The sequence below is a fragment of the Phyllopteryx taeniolatus genome, chromosome 11, assembly GCF_024500385.1.
Source record: "Phyllopteryx taeniolatus isolate TA_2022b chromosome 11, UOR_Ptae_1.2, whole genome shotgun sequence".
NCBI lineage: Eukaryota > Metazoa > Chordata > Actinopteri > Syngnathiformes > Syngnathidae > Phyllopteryx > Phyllopteryx taeniolatus.
The window spans coordinates 20822500-20842551 of NC_084512.1; the positions used below are offsets into that span (position 1 = coordinate 20822500).

Consider the following 20052-nt stretch of genomic DNA (forward strand, 5'->3'; position numbering starts at 1 on the left):
ACACACTGGAGTTTTGTTCATCAATATTTCAGTCTGCCAAGTGATGTAAACAACAAAATACAATGGCAGCAGCTCGAATTATGAAGCCTGGATCCCCCCACCCCGAAAAAAAAACCTCATGGGTTGCGGCATATGAAGGAGCTACAGTTTGTTAGTCCTGCTGGCCGGCCCTTAACAGACCACGGTGAAGGGACTTAGCTCTTGTTCAATTTGAAGTTCAATCAGTAAAAAGCTAGAGTGATCCATCAGGTCCACGAAGCTAACCATGGATGGATGGAACTTTGCTGTCTCTATCCACCTCTAGTTCCACTGAGTTGGCCACGGACATATCGTAGTCCTGCCATCATGTCCTAGGTATGCCCTGAGGTCCCCTCCTGGTTGGACAGAAAACTCACCAGGGATGCATTCCGGGGGGCATCCCAAATAGTTGTCTGTGTCTGTCTTGATTGGAGAAGCAGTGCCTCTGACAGAGATCCTCATGCTATCTCCAAGGGTGATGCATTTCAGACTGGTATGCATGCCCTTTCTGTCACTAACTAAAGCTCATGACCAGAGTTGATCGACCAGTAAATTGAGGGCTTTGCTTTTTGGGTCAGACAACAGTCCGGTATGGCAACCGCTTCACTGCAAATGCCCTTTTTGTCGGTCTCTTGATATACAAGCTAGCCTTACATCACTCCTCTATATATTAACTCCTTTCACTGAGGCAAGACTTCCTTCCCATCCCAAAGGGTGCGATTCTTCCTAATCTGACTGAGAAGCATGACCTCCAGGACCATATCACCCGCAAATGGCAAAGATGAGATTCCATGACACTGTCCTCCTCCTTGGCTGTTCTTATAAATTGTGTCCATATGGATAATGAATAGGGCGGCATGGTGGAATAATGGTAACTACGTCTACTTCACAGACTGGAGATCTGGATCCGTTGGAGCATCTCTGGGAGGATTAGCATTGTCTTTGCTGTTTGTTAGTTGAACCATTTATGACTTGTCAAACAGTTGAAAAGGAGACTGGATCGGATTAGTTTAGACTTTGTCTTCATTTTTTTCCCCTTAATCCCATCGCATCACAGTGATGTGTTTAATTCCGCTGAGAACTACCAGGAAAGAGAGGAGTAACCTTGTGACGTGCATTCCGCTCACGAGTCAACAAAACAGGTCCACCTCTCTGGAGAACCAATGGAAAGGAGGTGTTATCTTTGTTTTCCCGCTGTCCCTTTTCAATAGTGGCACATTTGAGAGCTTGCTATCCATAGATCATAATCAGGATGTGGTAGAGCTTATTTACACTGTCCACAAGCTAATGTTTGACTTCCTTTTTAATTCCCACCCAGCTACTTATCCGATTCTGTATTAAGCTGAACTCATTGGGTGTTGGTGGGAATCGGGTGTGTACGCATTCTGCACTAGGACATTAAGCGGAACCATGCATACACCGTTCTTTCTAAAGCACTAACAATAAATGTAGCCGAAACCAAAAGTTATGCTTTGAAGCATTGCAGCTAATATTGCATTAGTCCTCAGATACAGTTGCAAGAAAAAGTATGTGAAACCCATTGAATTAGCTGGATTTCTGCATAAAATGCGATCTGATTGTCATTTAAGTCATAGCAATATACAGTTTTCTGAAGCTACAGTAATACCGCACAAACAATTATATGTATACATGTTTTTACTTGTTGACGTATACAGAAAGAGTAGTTGAATATTTGGATTCAATAACTGGTTGAGCTTCCCTTTGTCAGAAACAACCTCAACCAAACATTTCCCCGAGTTGCAAATCGTGCGAAAAGGTCAGGAAGAATTTTGGACTATTCTTCTTCACAAAGTTGTTTCTGTTCAGCAATATTTGTGCGATGTCTAGTGCGAATCGTCACACCTTTGAGGTCATGCCGCAGCATCCCAGTTGGATTGCAGTTAGGACTCTGACAGGGTTACTCCAGAAGCTATTCAAGTACTTCTGTCCTTTAATGTGGGAGAGCATATCAGGTAATCAAGTGTGTTTCCCATTTACTTGGTTGTCAAGGAAGGTGTTTTTGTCTTCACAACAGAATCATAAATCTGATGGAAATGTGTGAAGACGTGTCGCTTTAGCATCACCGTGTGAAGGTATTCTGCATAACAAATTTCAAAAGTCTTCCAGGATGTTTACATTTGTTGTCAGGACTCCTGACAGTCAAATTATTAAATACTAGTTTATTGTAGCTGTCAGAAATGTTTACGTGTGACTGGAACATCTTTTTGTAAATGCATTTCTCAAACTTGTGAGCAGGCTCCAATACAGCATCAAACACACGATGAACAAATCACTTTGCGTGTGCGCTAACTACTAACAACAGCTCGTGAGTTCAACACGTCAAATTTTGGTTTGAAGATATCATTTTTGCATTGTTATTCTTATTCATCCAGGTCGTTTCATTCTCACGGCATTGAATCGATCGCTGTTGTGGTTGTCTTAGAAGACCTTTTCCCCCTCATCCGAGCAGGTTTCAACATAGTTCGGACACCACTAGCCTTGTTGCATGGACAAGCAAAAGGTCTTCTAAGACAATCAGAAAAGTCAATATGCGATCGATTCAATTCCCTGAGAAAGGACTACGTTAAATTACGAAGCATTTGAGTTCTCGTTATTGGGTGTGGGCGGAGCATGATGGCAAAGTTTGATGACTCTCCATAAAACTCCACAAGGTCAGAGCTTGACCATAGGTCTTGAGTATGATAAAGGTCATTCAGATTCAAAGACAGCCACTACTCTAAAATGTATAGCTCCGATAATATCACTGCTGGTGCTCCAAGTGGTTTCAAATTCTGTACAGGGGGTCTGAAATGCTGTTCCCACGGCCACGACGTAACCCAAATTTGTATACAAGCTCTAAGACATCGTAATCTGTCACAAATCTAAGGGAATGCAGTAGTAAAGTCAAAATTACAGTAAGTGTTTGCAAAACACTTCTCGTCTATAAACTATCAAATATGAAACCGCAATTATGGCGGTTAATGAGCGTGTTTTCTTCTACCACGTGACGGCATATTCTTACGCCACTGTGCAAACGACTTAATTTCATTTGTATGTCGGTACCTTCATGATCTGATATCTATCTATCTATCTATCTATCTATCTATCTATCTATCTATCTATCTATCTATCTATCTATCTATCTATCTATCTATCTATCTATCTATCTATCTATCTATCTATCTATACACACACAGTGAGGGAAGTATTCAGACCCCCTTAAATGTTTCACTCTTTTTTAAATTGCAGCCATTTGCTAAAATCATTTAAGTTCATTTTTATCCCACATTAATGTACACACTATATGAATATATATACTTGCATCAAATCCTCTGTCTGGCATCTGGAATGGGGATGCGAGGGCCTGTTTATCGCCACAAATGGTTTTAATTGTACTTGTGCGACGCATGAAGAAGAATATTTGACGGTAGTGGGGAGGGGGTGGTGAGCGAGTATAATGGCGCATGGGTGGTGGAAGTAAAAAGTTCAAATTGTAAATTGCGTTAAATTAACTTCCAGAGCTGCCAACCTTGGGGGAAATACAAAAAAAAAAAAAAAAGAGAGTCCCCTCTAAAGTAAATGAACATTCTTCCCGTTGCCCGGCATGCACAAACACCTTTGAACGATGAAGCCTGCTGGGAGCGAGTGTGTTCTAATCGAGTTATTCAATCAGAACAAACTGTGTGGACGGATGTTTCAGAGACAGCTGTTTGTTTCGAGTCCCTTGACCTCAGACAGGAAATGCTCTCTCAAGCAGTATCGTACCTCAACTGGAAGCCATTATTCTAGCTCCGCCATTTTCACAGCGAAATGACGGCACGTAAACATTCGCCGTTCTGTTATGTAACTTTATCATAGCCTCCTCATTTTAGCGACGACAATTCCAATCCTAGTATAATCTTTGTGAAAGACGGTACTCGCTTGAAGTTTATTGTACAATAAAATAAGAGGAGCAGCTGCAATTATGTCACATTGCTGTGTGAGCCGTGTGGAGCCCAAATGCTGTTTGATTTACATCTAGTGTTACTTCTGCATTCTTTGGAGGTCTGTATGTCTTACTTGCTCATACGTCAGAGGGCTAGAATATCTTTGCACATTTCCCAACGTGCCGGTGGGCCATTGTTTCTTTATTTGGCTCAAACGCCAACGCTCTTTGCACTTGTCTTCTATTTTCTCTCTGATTGATGGAGCGCGACACGCACGCTCATTTGGCGTTGATTAGCTTTCAATCCCCTTCAGGAAAAAAACTAAATCCCTTGTGGAGACCATGCGTATTTGTGTTTCCTACGACCATTCGTCAGCGAGCGCCAGTGACATGACGCGGCCCACGCTAATGCTCGGCTCATCCAAACAGCAAGGTCCATTGATCTCTGCTCCTGCCTTATCTATCACAGTGACACGTTGAGGTTGCTCGCATGAGGTCTGAAGGCACGTGGCTTCATATTGCCCAGTTACCAAAACATTTCGTAGTCTTTCGTAAAATCACACTAAAGGACAGATGACTGCTATTGGATATTTTTCAGTACAATAATCCCCTGCAAGTATGTATTCCTTCTATAACTGCATATTGACAACTTCCCATAGCTGACGGTCATCTTGTCCTTTATTAGCCGGCAAACTAGTTGAGACTGGATCAACAGAGCTTCTGTTATTCGGCAAGTGCGCTCCATTTTTCTTCAATTGCTTCAAAGAGCAATTTCACCTAATCAACCGAATTCTTAAACATCAATTAATGGTTGAATAGATTCTTATGCCCATCTGTACTTGGCAGGCTCCCAGCTTTCCCAATTACCTCTTTTTGCCTCAGATGCTGCCGTGTTGAATAATTGAGTCCATCTTTTCATGGTGACAAAAGGCAGGATAGGCAAAGGTTGCTGCAGGGGAGGGCATGATGTAACATTTGCAAGCGTAAAACATGATCCGCCCTAAAATAGAAGCCGGGGAAGCACGATTGCGATCTGTGACACTCGGCTGAGTTTACAGCCCGCCGGTGATCTGTGGACACGGGAGATTAAGAGGTTTGCAGATGTGTGCCAATCTCAGAAGAGGTTTTGTAGTCCGACGATGTGCCGTGACTTCCCCAGAAGAGAGAAACGCCATCCGTAAATACACAGCGGTGTATATCTTTATTGGAATATGTATGTTCTGCATGTGCTGCGATTTGGCAATATTCCGCGCATCGATTGTATCTTTTGTACGAGTCCTGGCTTTGTCGTTGGCGTCCATGTTGGACCCTGGGAAACATGGAAACTCAAGTGGCGCATTTAAAGACAAACAGCAATTCACTTTCACACGTATGGACACATTTAGAGTATGTGTGTCGGTGTGCTTCGACTTCATGTTTCTTGCTAAAATCTGGACCAAATTGTAAATTGTCTTCATTTTTAATATCCTTGAGCTATTGCAAGCATTTTCTGTTACCAAACCCCATTTTAAAATAAATGGACTAAACTAAAAGCTATTTTCTTTGACTTCCGATTCCAAAACTAGCGATACATCATTTTGATGTGTATATGTAATAATATGATGAGCAGATTATACAGTTTGTACATTTGTATGGTTTCACAGTCATAACAGTTCTCTGAGGGGAAACCATAAATACATTTGGGCTCACCTGATTTAGTCTTCAATGACGCTAACATGCATGTTTTTGGAACATGTGAGGAAGCCTGAGTACCTGGAGAAAACCCACACAAGCGCAGGGAGAACCGATGCACTAACCACAAAACCGTGCTGCCCTAAAAGAGACATTTTATGTAAAATTGGCTTTTTAATTGCTAAAAAATAGTTGGGTCTCTGGAAGGCCTGTCCACCCATCAACTGTGAAATTAGACAACCGAGTAAATCTTTTGTTCGCTGCCTATCGCTGAAAATCAGCAGCTCAACTAGCCATAGTATCTGTCTGTCAACAGTATCTATTTATCAATATATCTGCACGTCTGTCGTCCGTCTGTCTATCTCCAGTATACAGCGGAGCCCCGGCCGGTGCAGGGTGTACACTTGCCTCTCGCCCAGTCAGCTGGGATGGGCTCCAGCTCACTCGAGACCCTACAATGAGGACAAGCGCTGTAGAAAATGGATGGAAAGGTGCATGCGTCTTCTTTAAAATCCAAATGGAAGCGCTGTGTACAGCTGCAGGCCATACCTCACATTTCTAATGAACGATGAGGGGAGCTTCTTGCTGTTAGATGGAGGTATCATTTCCCGCAAACCTGAACATTGCATTTTAGATCACTGGGGTGTCCCACCCCCCACCCCCCATGCATGTTTTTGTCATACAGGAAGAATATTGAACCAGCATCAGCTGTGTTAAAAATCCATTTCACGACTGTGTGCCCACAATGGGCCTCATGAATCATTCATTGGCTGCTGCCACTCGCAGCTCGCAGCAGAATTTAGACTTTACCCAAAGACTCACGCGAGCAGAAGCTTTTTTGTGTTCGTTTCACTTTGAACAGCAAATAAATAGAAGAGAGTGGAGGGTTTTCTAAACATGTGGTTTTTGTGGTTTTACTGACTGAACGTTTGACATATTTAGGATGTCCATCCCTCTCTTTTTTTTATTGTCCTTTCCATCTTCTTTAAGCTATAAGCTTTTAGAGTGCAATACGGCTAATACTATGATATCATACACTAGGCAGGGACAAGAATGCAACACAACAATGTGACATGCTGGTTTTGTATCACCCCTAGCGTCATGTTACAGCGCACTCGACGGCATCTCGTATGAGAAAGGTCAAACTTCAGCGTGACGGCAAAACAGAAACATTTTTCATGCTAAGTCGGGTGGAGAAAGGGCATGTCTTACTACAGTGACATTTAAACTACTACTAGATATTGATTTTTGAAATTTTATTGTTAGTTATTTAGTATTGCCTTCACTCAAACATGTTTACATCATCTAGAAGTAGCGTTTCACTAGGATCCAGCAGAAAGATACTATGTTGAGAGTGCAGTCCTCACATAACACAGTCAACACTGCAATGAAAACAGTGTATTTTATGCTATTTTCTCATTTAAAAGGGCTCAGATTGTTAGCCATGTTATGTTTATAGCAGTCATTGATAATTATTCAAAGGAAACATAGTTTTTCAAAATTTACAGCAATTCTTAGGTGTCTGAATAACATGTCTGTGACATATTTTCATCAAATACCTCAATACAGGACACTAGGCATCCAATTTCTAGTTGGGGCAGCCGACTGTTAATGCTCAGGATTTGATTTTTGTTTCTAATAATTTTTGTTTTTGTTTTGGGTCTAAACGACAAGAAAAAAGAATCACAAAAATTGTACAAGCTCATTTTTTTTACTGGACACACGCCATTGGGCTATGAGACAGCTTAATATGCAGTTCTATGAACTCTGCCGAGCAACAAGTGGCCATGTAAATGAGTATACATATGACGTGTCAGATTTCTCACATTTTGTCATGGAAATGTGCTACTGTACTGTAGTCTTCCTGGTATGTTGTCTTCCTCAGATGCTCTGATGACGCAGTCAACCATTTGCTCTCGCTGTGGGGACACTTGCTTCCCGAGGACAGAAAAAGCCAATTTGCGCGATTTGAAAATAAAATGAGTGTGTTAAAAAGAAAGGAACAAACATAAATATTCTTTGAGTTGAAGCTCAGCAGCAGTATTGGTTTCTGACTTTGTTTCATCTTTGCTGTTTATTAGCCAAACGGGAACCTCGAGGAGGAGATTTTGTCCAACTCGACTGGCTCACTGCTGAGTGTGTGCGCGCGCCCGCACGTCTATTTGTGTGTGCGTGCATTCGTGTCACAGTCTCAGCTGTTCATTCACGCCAGTGTGGCAGCAGTAATGGGCGAGAAAACCTCAGCTGTTTGAACCAAGTTTCGCCCCCGAATGAAAAAGTGAAGACTCCTGGCTTGGCGTTGCCGTTATTAACTCACTGTCGCACCACTAATTCCAGTATGATAGTTCGCAAGTTAATTATAATTGTTCCTTTCTGGGGCCCTAAACATGAAATGTCACCAATTTGTGCATCCTGGGAAAAGTGTGTATATCCAGAACGCAACCCCCCAAAAAATCAGTCTGTAACGCCCTTTCTAAATCAATCAATCAATCAATCAATCAATCAATAAATCTCAGTCTCAATCTCAATTTTCCCTTAATAACTCATTAAGCCTTCCCAGTTAACATGGATATTTGACTTCTAAATCCGTCAATGGCAGTGAATGTCTTTTAAGAAAAACTTCTCAGTATGATGCATCTCGAAAAGACCCACCCATTGAGCATCACTTTTGGTACACTTAATGGACAAGAAGTATTGTGAAAAACCTCTTAACCGTCTTTAGGGAAACCGCTTGAGCCTAGTAAGACCCTTTTCTGTTCAAGTGCAAAAAAGCAAGGTATGTAAAAGCATGTTTGCATGAGTTTATTGCGGAACAACTTGATCAAGCATGTCTGGGGATGACCGAACAGAAATTGTGAAAGCCCAGATCCTCCAACCCGTCCAGCATCAGTGTCATATGACCGCACAGGTTTTCTGGATGAATAGACAAAAACTTGTAGAAAGATGGAGCAAGTTCAACGTTTTGTTCCTGCGTGCGTTTGCATTGGCGTGTGTAAAGAGGACTGTCGGCGCTGCTTGCTGAAAAGATGCTCAGCAATTTAGGCGAGCATCTTTTTGCCTCAGGCCACCGCTTGTTTGTGTCTCGCCACAGCTCATCACAGCTGGGGAAACATTGGCTCTCTGTCTCTAGTGCCAGTTCCATCAAAGCTTAAGTACCTGGATCCACAAAAGGTATTGATAAACTATTAGCTTCTGTTATTGTTCCCCCCATGTTTTTCCCATAGGAAATAATCGAAAAAGAAATAATCTCCTCCGGGTTCAACTGTCATCACACTCTTAAATGTCGCAAACGTGTTAAAAAATAAAAAAGTTGTAAAACCATTGTAAAACAGAAATTAAACAATTTGTTAGTTAGCAATCTCTTTTGATCGATGGCTACTTAGTTTTGCTAGCTAGTTAGTTAGATGTCATGTTAGTTAGCTGCCCAGTTAATTAGTTAGAAAACTAAACTAGTCAACCGATCTGATAAGCTTGCTAGTTTGTTAGCTAGCTGAATTGTTAGATTTCGATCTACTTTAGTTATCTAGACAGTTGGTTAGTTAGTTGTTGAGTAAACTAATTCGCTAGCTAGCTAACTCAATAGCAAGCCAACTAACTGTCTAGTTAGTTTATTTGAGCTAGCTAGTTGGCTAATTTGTAAGTTAGCTAGCTGAGTACCCGCTACGGGAGCGTTCACCTTGTCGTCACTAAATGGTCACGTGGTGTCTTGGTTGGCGGAAAACCTATGGAAGTCAATAGCCGACCACAAGTTATCGGGCTATTCACGCTTATTTCCGTTAATTAATAAATGGTACTGTCGTGTTGCGTTATGGCTTCTTAGAGCTTTTACGGCATCCCAAAGACGCATGGAGCTCATTGAAGGCTTACGTGTAGCCACATTACGTGACACAAGTGGAACCATACTGACCGATCACGTTTGCTTTCGGCACGTTATATAGTAATGGTAAGATACTTACCTTTGTAATAACTTGTTTTGCAATATAATACTATAATATTAGATACATTGTTTATATTTTAATGATATTGGGTACAAACAAACAAAAGACAAATCTCACAGTCTTTAGCCAACTAACTATCTAATAAGTTGACTAGACAGTTCATGAGTTATATAGGTAGCTAATTAGTAAATTATCAAATTAAACATCTGTCAATAAATAGCTTTTTATGAATCTAGTTATCTATGGTGAGACTGATATCTAGCAGTTTAACTTTGATAAGCGATGAAGTGTGAGTGTACTAACAATCCTTTTTGTTGCTGCAAGAAAGAGTGAGTTAGTGCTTTGATACTTGCTGAAGCGGTATTTTGTTATATGCAGAGGTTTTGCGTGACTACAGCGGCAGTAAGGATAATCTAAATTAGAATTGTTCTTGGTGGAGGTCTGCCATTCGTGTTTTGCCATTTCCGCGACTGTTAGAAACTCAAGTTTGTGTATTCGTATCATTTGTGGGAAATGTGTTTTTTTAAAAGTGCACGTAATGTAACAATCATCAGGGGACAAGGAGCTTATTTGCAGATGATGACACATTAAGAATGAGAATAGGCTTTCTGTTTGTTCACAAGAGCAGCACTGATCCTTAAAACCTCTTTATGGCGGTCCTGCTCGTCCCATTTGTTTCTTCCACCACACATCACACCTCTGTGCCTCACGCCTCCTCTTAGGCTGTCCGTTCACATTCAGAGCACCGCTAATTAAGTTTTTGGACAGGCTGTTTGATCTGCTTCGCTCCGCCCGAGATGAAAAACATTGGGTGTTAAAACGTCAAAGGGGCCATGGTCCCAATCCCGACCCACTCGGTCCCTCATTCGGCAGAATGCGATGAAATCGGGAGGGCACGGTGGGGTAAACGTTGCACCAAGGGGTTAATGATGTTGCGAGAGCGCTCTCTTTTAATTTCTCATTCAAGCTCCCAGCTAATTGGCACTTTGCTGTATATTTCGAGCATGTTCAACTGACTGCGGTCGTCCTTTGACTCCAAACAACCCCTCGCACACTCACTTGACGACAAATAGGCTACAGACGTGATAAGGATGCATACTTGCCCACAAAAAAAAAAGTGTGAAGTATCCTGGAGTGTAGAGAACATTCCAAAGATCATTTTACTACACTTCTGCTGCTTCCTTTTAATCTTTTGGTCTTGCTGTGAGAGCATCACAGCAAGAGCACAGCTCTGACTGCACTGACATGCACTTTATTAGTCACACCTGATCCAATTGAAGCTACTTACATATGATACACGGATTCATTCATTTTTGTTTGCAACTGTTGTGACATGGGTAAGCTAACATGCAAACTAATGTAGGGGCAATTTTTATTTTTGTCCATGGGGTCTACTTAGGGAATTTTGTGGACTACACACATTTTCAACAGGATAGACTCACTTGCAAAAATGTATGAATTTTTGACCACGTTGAGGAGAAAATGTTTTTAGTAAGCTTTTTAGAATTCAGTGTACATAATATGCATGGCCAAAGTGTGTGTGTGTGTATGTGTGTAAACTGTAATGTTATCCTTCTTTGTTTGTGTGGCATCACCTTCACCTTGCGCCTTTATCGTGTGGGCGCTTGTCTTGACTGGGGAGGTTTTGAGTGCTTCTTTCGCCCCATTAGGTTTTGTGCATGTGTGTGCTTGACAGTCATTATAGCCGGCTGTGAGTCATCTGCTATGATGACAGTCTCTCTCTCTCTTTTTTTTTTTTTTTATTAATTTTTTTTACTGAGTGGCCATTGAGTGTAGATGTAGCATGAGGTCAGCTTAACAAGCAATTTATGGCCCGGCCAATCATGTCATGCCTCCGTGTGTATGTGTCGCTTCAAGGATCATTGTATACTGTACATATAATGCGATATTGACATTGTCAGAGAGGTGTTGATGTAACGGTATGTGGTGTACTGAGAGCTGTCTCTATAATTTGAATTAACTGATAGAGTCTTAAAGTATTAAGTTATGCTTTTTTTCCATCCATCCATCTATCCATTTTCTGAGCCGCTTTGCTTTTTTTCCCCACAATTTAAAACAATTCCCAAGTGTCTTGACAGCATGAGGGAGCGGTCCAGTGTCACGAAAATGAGAGACTGGTCATGTGGTGCATAGATATATCACAATAGAAAAATATCGACTGCCACCACGTCGATATCTTCACCGAGTAATACGGGAATCAAGTATGTGTCGCTCGACAGAAGCGAACGCTAATCTGTGCAGCCCAAAAAACTCAAGGCAACTCAAGACTCACCTATAGGCCTTTGACATGATAGTGTTTCACACAGTGTAGTCCGGCCATTGCTTGAAAGTGGCTATGGATCTTTGGCTAGCCTCGCAAAAAAACGTGAGCATATGAAAACATACCCTTTAATCTAATAACAATTGTTAATTATCCAGAGTCAGTGCTTTTAAATAAATTAACAAATCCGACTGAGTGATTTAATTAAAGTAGAGGACACAGGAGGAATGCAGATTTTGTTCACATTTTTTTTCCAAAGGATGGCAACATTTTTATGTCATGTATTATTCCCTGAGTTATGAATCTTTCATTCTGCTTTAGCCCATGAGGTACACATGTAATTATATTTGACCAACAGAAACAGGACAGTCTTGGCTTTTGCTGAATTGTGTTCTCTGAAGAACCGTTGGAGTTACAAGGCTGTCATCACACAGCACTTTTGTAATAAAGTTCAGTTAAATTGAGTTGGAAGTCCAACTTTAAAACAATTCAGTGCAATAAGTTAAATCAACCATTTTCTCAGTTGTTGTTCATTTAACTTTTATAAGGTGTGAATATTTATTTTAGTGTTATGATTTCTGGGGAAGATAAGTTGTGGAAAAACATTTTATGACCGCTCCATTATATGTTGTCACTGGAGCAAGATTGTATGACTTGACCTGCAAATTGTTCAAACCAAGTAATGACTTGACTCGACTTTTTGCACATACTTGACTTACTCCCACCACTGCGAGTTGTTGTTCAGCTGATTTTTAAAACAAATGTTTATTTATTTATTTTTTTAATTTGCTTTAACTTGTGAAGAAAAAAAAAATGGATTACAAGTGTTGTATGGTGGCAGTGAACTCAACTCATCTCACTTCACAACAAGCAGCAGTTTGGCAGATAGTGAACAATTCTTCAGAAGATTGGCTTTAAGATGTTTACTGCCACTCCAGTTGAAGTTTCCTTTCAAACTATACATAAAACAAAAGAGATTTACACATTGTGTATTTAAAAACAAACAATATGTACAAAACTGTGCTGCCGGGGTCCTGAGCTGCATAAAACCATGACATCACATCACACCCACCCTCATCTATCTCCGCTGGCTTTCCATCAAATCCTGCATCACATACAAACTCCACAGCTATCAGGCCCTTCTTACCTTTGCCGCTCAGCACCTATACAACCAACTCCACCCCACAACTCATCCCGGGTGATGCGCTCAACGGACTCTGGTCTCCTCACCATCCCTTACTTCTGACTCACCCTCTGGAATTCTCTCTCTGTGGACATTCGTCTCTGGACTGCTTCAAATCCAGCCTCAAATCGTATCTGTTTAAAGTAGTCTTCAATCAATAACTTCATAACTTAACTTTGCTGCCACTTGCTTAAATTCTTCTGTTGGTTGTATGTGTTCTTTTTTTTTTTTTCTGTTTACCCTTTGCAACCTTGGGTTCATTGAAACTATGAATTGTGCTTTTCATGTCCTTGCGAGAGAACAGCAAGCTGTGGGGAAAAAAAGTACTGAAACAGTTTGACATAAGTTTAGAGAAGGTCAAATTAAGTTGACCTGTAAAGGTTATAGTGCATTTTGGGTTCATTCTGAAGTTTCACCTGAAAGCTGAATATATCCCTAACATTTTGTGATTAGTCTGTAGTCTATTGTTGGTCTCCTTTGCGGTGTCAGGGTCCGTCACGGTCTCAGCCTCTCTTCCATCTGTTTGCCCAATCAATTTATTTTCATTTTCTGCCAAGTACGCAGCACGCCTCCTCCAAGGTTTACAGCTCATTTGGCAGGAAACGTCGCACGATGAGATGCTCAGCTGTTGTTACGGCGGAGAATCACCAGCCCAGACGCTAAAACAATTGACTAAGAAAAAAAAAATGTAAAACTTAAATGAGGCTTGTCCGGGAGCAGTTGAATTTTTGCTGTGAGCATGGTGATGTCGCATGTAATTGCGCAGTTGCGTGCCACCATTTGCAAAAAACAAACATTCCTCCCACTTCGACAAACACTATTGCTTTTTTTTTATATGCTTTTATTGCTCCTTTGTGAGTGTTTAATCTGATGCTTTATTTTAAGATTGGCGCCTTTCTAATCTGCCTGTCTGTCTGTCTCACTCATTTGTTTTATTATTATTTGCTGTCTGCGGGCTCATCCTTTTGAATTGTATTCTAGTGCTTTTTCTAAGCGCAAAAAGGAAAGTGAAATATGGTGCCTGTGATATGCCAGAAAGGTTTCTTTTTCTTTTTTTATTTCACCTCATAAATAATTTCCGAAGACAGAGTTGTGTTACTGGGAGGATTGGCTGCAGCCCCGATTAGGAACCACAGTGCTTTTGTTCCTTCCATCTATTAATGTCACCACCAATCTCAGCATTTGTTTAATTGGACTAATTAAATCCTGTTTGTCGCGTAAAGCTCATTCAGTGCTCTTGACATGACGCCACTCACTATTGATGCATTTCATATAGTAAAAAAAAAGTAGTACCAAGTATAAAGGGATACTATTCTTGTACCTGGTCACCTGGTTTCATATGGGTGATGTAAATAACTTCTGGATGTTAACTGGTCGAGCGAATTTGTCTTTGTAAGATGTGAGGAGACACTGCTCGAAATGATAAAACTAAAGCTGATGCTTCACAGTCTCCACTTTGCTGTGGAGGTCAGTTTTCTCGACATCTTTAGTCTCCTCTCTGCGAAGATATAATTACAGGAGACTTGTTTTGTTTCAATTGATGTGTTCAATGCGGTTTCCTTCCTACAGTATCATACTCCACAGTTTCTGCTTGGCTTCATTGGTCTGTTTTCTCGCCAGCCTTAGCCACCACTCAGATTAAATTTGTCTCCGATAAATACAGGTGACCCCCAGTCTCCTACATTGGTCGCATTTCTCATCCCAATTTATGAGTTCATTAGGGGGTGCTTTCTCCAGTATTATTCATCACAGTCTCCACTTGGAGGTCCGTTTCCTCTCTATCCTCGATCTTCTCTCGGGTAAACTTTGTCTCTGATATTGAAGTCAATACAGGATACCTGATTTTCTCATTCATTTTTGTTGTTTGTTCGAGTGTCTGGTGTCTAGACTGATGGGTTCGTTACAGTCGCAATTTCAACAGTATTTTACATTCTCCAATTTGCCTTGCCACGACCAATCTCCTCTTGAATAACATTTGTCTGATGTGACAATATGGTGTGGTTTCTTGTAGTATTATCGTCCACACTCTCCACTTTGCTCATGTGGTACTACAACTTGTGTTTAACTTTGTAAGGCTCATCGGAGAGAAGACTATCGATGTAATTTCAGGAAAAAAAAAATTGGAAGTGCATCGAGTTCATTTAGCGTGGTGAGATAGAGGGCTGCAACATGGAGGAGGAATAATGGCGGGCGGTGCACGTGTGCCCTCCATTCAGTTGACTGAAGGAAGCCGTGGGCCTGCTTTAAATATGCGTCACGTCAGCATGTCTGCGTTTTACATCGGACTGTTGCATATTTCATGCAGACGTGCTGGCAAAGTCCTTCATGAGATGCAAAGCCTCAGCAAAAAATGAGCCTCCCTGCTCGTGAAAGTATTTAAAACGGTGTTAATGGGCTCCAACTAAACTAAAATTAGAACTGTTTTAGATATCAATAGACCCGCGTTTACCTGCTTTGTTTACAGGTATGTAATTAGCGATTGTTGGACTGCTGGTTTAACCAACAGACATAGCATTAGCATTAGCATTAAACCCTATTATAACCAGTGTTTAATAATGATATATGAAATGAAAAGGAATGTTAATATTGACTGACCTGCTAGGATAAATCAAATATAGCAAACGTTGCTAATGAAAGAAACTCATCTACATTACATTGTTTGAGTTTGCTGAATACAATGGCGTAATGATGTTAGCATGACTGAATGTTTCTTGCTTTAGTTACACACTAAACATTTTTGCAAAAAATAAATTGGGTAATACATGCCCTTAAAACTGGCGGCACGGTGGCCGACTGGTTTGAGCGTCAGCCTCACAGTTCTGAGGACCCGGGTTCAATCTCCGGCCCCGCCTGTGTGGAGTTTGCATGTTCTCCCCGTGCCTGCGTGGGTTTTCTCCGGGCACTCCGGTTTCCTCCCACTTCCCAAAAACATGCATTAATTGGAGACTCTAAATTGCCCGTAGGCATGACTGTGAGTGCGAATGGTTGTTTGTTCCTATGTGCCCTGCGATTGGCTGGCAACCAGTTCAGGGTGTACCCCGCCTCCTGCCCGATGACAGCTGGGATAGGCTCCAGCACGCCCGCGACCCTAGTGAGGAGAAGCGGCTCAGAAAATGGATGGATGGATGGATGCCCTTAAAACTGACAGGGCAAAGTTTTCTGCTCCAGTATGTAATTTTTAAAACGGACATATAGGCAAGGTCATTCATAGAGTAGTAAAAAATATATATATCTAAGAGCTTATTTAAATAATGAAATATTCAATTCTCATGTTTTATTTTATTATTTATAATTATTTGAATTTGGATGAATTAACCAATTATGTACATGTAATATTTAAAATTTTTACGACTACTTATTTTATTGTATTGTATTAGGTAATTGTATTTATTTAAAAATAATAAATGAAATAAAAAAGAAATACAAATTGAATGAATACATTTTAATTAGCCAATTTGAGGAATTATTAATCAAATTATTATATTATTATATATTATATTAGACCTGTTTAGAAGTAAATCTGACTTATAGATTCATTGCAGCTGTTTTCTGACAGATATGAACTCTCGTTCTGCTGTTTTTTTTTTTTGCTCGACTTGAAAATTTTAGCTCCTAGCACTGTATGGTGGCAGTGAACTCAACTGACGTCACAAAAAGCAATGTTTTCGCAGGTAGCAAAAAAAAAAAAAAAAGAGCCACCAAGCTTTTTTAATGCCACTCCCAGTTGAGGTTTCCTGTTAACCTAAACATGAAACAAAGAGAAGTTCATGTTGTGTATTTAAAACCCACATTACTTTGTCCTAAAGTCTGCTATCTTAATGCTAACACATCATAGGAAACACCATGGATGGGCTAACAAATAGCATCTATGTGTCGTGTTATACTGTAACCTTTTAAGCTAATGATATTTGAACACAAACGGACCATCAACATGTAATATAACAATAATAAGAGGCATATATTCTTTCTCATTTGTGTAAAATGATTGATATTACTGCAGCTTCCAGAGGTTGTGAACCTCCTCCTTGCTTGTGTCCACATGACAGGGTTATACTCCCCCCCGAAGGCCAAGTCACAAACACCAGGAGGAGCCTCGGTGAATTAATCATGACGCACGAACTGTTTAATTCTTTACATTTAAATTAATTATGCTATTGCTATTTGATAGTTTCCATATTAAAGAGCACATTACAAAAACATTAGTTTTTTAGGGGAGCCAGCAATGGCGAAACGACATTTAAATTCATATCGATGGGGAAAGATGACTGAAGGTCGCAGGTGGCTGCGGTATTATACTCTGCTTTGCTGCAGCGGTCCGTTTTCTTACTGCCCTTAATCTCAGACCCTTCTTCTCAGTGAATGCTATATGCTATATGTATTCTTGGGTATTATACTCTGCAGTCTCCGCTTTCCGGCAGTAGCCCCCTTTCTCTACGCCCTCAGTCTCCTGTTGATTGAAATGTCTCCAATTTTCACCTTGTTTATGAAAGGTTTCTGGACTACGTTGGAATAATTAAGTGGTTGGGTGCCAAAGCGATAAACGTCACGCTGTCTCCTATCAGATGAGGAACGCTTGCTTCATTGACCTTTCGCTGTTCCATTTGTAGTATGAAAATGAGACGCTTGTGCTCTCTTGTTAGCGCGACCTCAAGGTGTTTGTGATATCCTTGACTTTTATTACGCTGCCTCAGCCTTCACCTCTGCCCACCTTTCTCCCATTATTGTTATTATTTATTTCTTTATTTATTTTACATTAAGCCATCCTGATGAGCTGGAACTTCCGTTTTAAAGAATGTCGTTTCACTCTGGGGAAGCACTCCGTTACTGTATGTTGTCTCTTTGTACTCGGGGAGACTAGCGCTTAATGAGCTGTCTGTGGGTGCGCTTCCGTTGTTACCACACCCTGGCTCCATCAAGCAGTGTGCAACACTAAACTGCGACTATATAAGGCATGCAGACTTCACGAGACATAAAAAGATGCCAATCTTTCCTTTGACACATATTACCCAGCCTGTAGCGCTCGTTACTTAAGAAGAACCTTGATTAAATCAAATTGCATAAATAAAGAACGTTACGGTTAGGCGCAATACGAGATGTTTGGGAGTGACTTACTTGTACTGTCTGGTACATTATACTCAGGACATTATGTTGCTTTGGCCCTTGTTTTTGATCGTTTCCAAAAAGTGCTCCAATGACGCATTTTCAAATGTAGTCATTCTCATAGATTTTCTTTTATCTTCTCCTTTTTGTTCCCTCTATCTCCGCATTCCCTCACTCCTTGTGTCCGCCATGTAGACGCCATGATTCACGGCGAGAGGGATCATCTTGCTCCCCCAGCAGACAACAGTGACACCGAAAGGCATCCGGCTGAAAGGTGACCTCCAGACACTTCACCTCCCCAAAATGTTTGGTAAGCTGAGCCCGTTCAGACTCTCTTCAGCATGATGACATGGATGTGAACCAACAACATTCGTGTTGAAGGATACAAATCCAAAAGACAAAACACATACGCAAACAAATGTCCCCACCGGATTAATTAATGTACGTACTGTAGCTTCTGCCGAGCGCTCAATTTTGCAAAAAAAAAAAAAAGAAATACAACATGTCGAGTTTCCGACAGGGCGATACAGGAGGTTTAAAATTAGATGAAAAATTGGGTCATTAATTAACTTTTTGCATTTTGAAATTAGGTATATAGTATTTTGTAGGAGGTGTGAGGAAAAAGTAAAAGTATCCTAAGTCCAATTTTAATATAAGGACTTCAGGTTCTTTGTGACAATCATCTGACGCCACATGGGATAAAATCATACATACTCAGAACAGGGGTTCCCAACTGATGCACGTTTCAGTTGGTGTTAAAGCTTGGAATTCGCCATTTACAGCGTGTGTATGAATTTTGCTAAAATTCCGTTTGGATACAAAGCGTTATTTTCCAAAATGCATTGAATCCTTTTGAGTTATTCTGAACAATTACATTTATTTACCTTGTCCTGCAAAATTTTACAAACATAAATACTTTCATACCTTGGCTTGGTATGAACAACAGATGATAGAATCAAAATGAATGGCATGGCTAGATATACCTTTTTCTTTTAATTTGGCTTTTATTTTGTTGCAAAAAAGAACTCTTAAAATTCATCCTCTACATCTTTAAATGGGGCATGTTTTATGTAGGGGGGATGCGAATCTTATAAGTCCAAGTTATAGAAAAAGCCAGTATTACAGCCTTGGTCAGCCATGTCTGTCAAACACGTTACCTTTCATGTTTTTCTGGGAAAATGTATTTTTTTTTTCTTTTTTTTTTTTACTTCCCTTTTGCATCAAATTATTTATAAAGGAATTTTGTCAACATGGAGCAGGCTAAGTCTGAATGGCTAAGAATCCAGAAACGTAAATATAATCTTTTATTTTCCCCATTACATAAACTGTGATTTACACAGCTTTTTTGACTTTCTCATTTCACAAACCTGAAACCAGTGAACTTAAAAAAGGACCAAAAACAATCACTACTATTGCTCATCAATAAATCGGTTGTTTCAGACTGAACGGTTTCATCTCCGAAAGAAAATAAATAGCTTTTTGGTGTGAGCAAATCAAGTGATGCCCCATTTGCATTCATGTAGTCCTCTGCGAGCTCAGCTTGAGGTTGTAATCAATGCAACATCTCCGTAAGTGAAACTAACAGCGAAAAAATGAAAGCCATCATTTTCATTAATGGGCCAAAAGGCTTATTTGTGATTGGAGCGAGTCGAGTGTAAATGCCTTTTGGGTGATTGGACTTCAGTGACTTTACAATTTGTCACCTAGCGTGCATTTATATAAGTGTGTATATTTGCGTGTGTAAGTGTGTGAGTCATGTTTTACAAGCAGTGGAGCGTTGGATAGAATTCAGTCAGCGTGCACCTCATTTGGCTGGGCGCTGCCAGGAGGGGTGGTATTACAAGAGATACCAACGAGCACATTTGGGTGGGCTCAGACAGGAAGACGCAGACAAACCACTTGTGTCACTTCATTCCTGCCACTGTAATTACCTGTC

General features: G+C 40.6%; 1 protein-coding gene across 4 annotated transcripts in view; it reads left to right on the plus strand.

The window, feature by feature from the left end:
* The window catches only part of chrm3a (cholinergic receptor, muscarinic 3a), an 81397-nt gene that overhangs the window by 19297 nt on the left and 42048 nt on the right, over nt 1-20052 (plus strand). For all 4 annotated transcript variants that reach the window (XR_009790967.1, XR_009790966.1, XM_061791089.1 and 1 more), the window contains one exon: nt 18312-18426. The gene's annotated coding sequence lies outside the window, so the exon portion shown is untranslated. The remainder of the gene's footprint in view (nt 1-18311; nt 18427-20052) is intronic.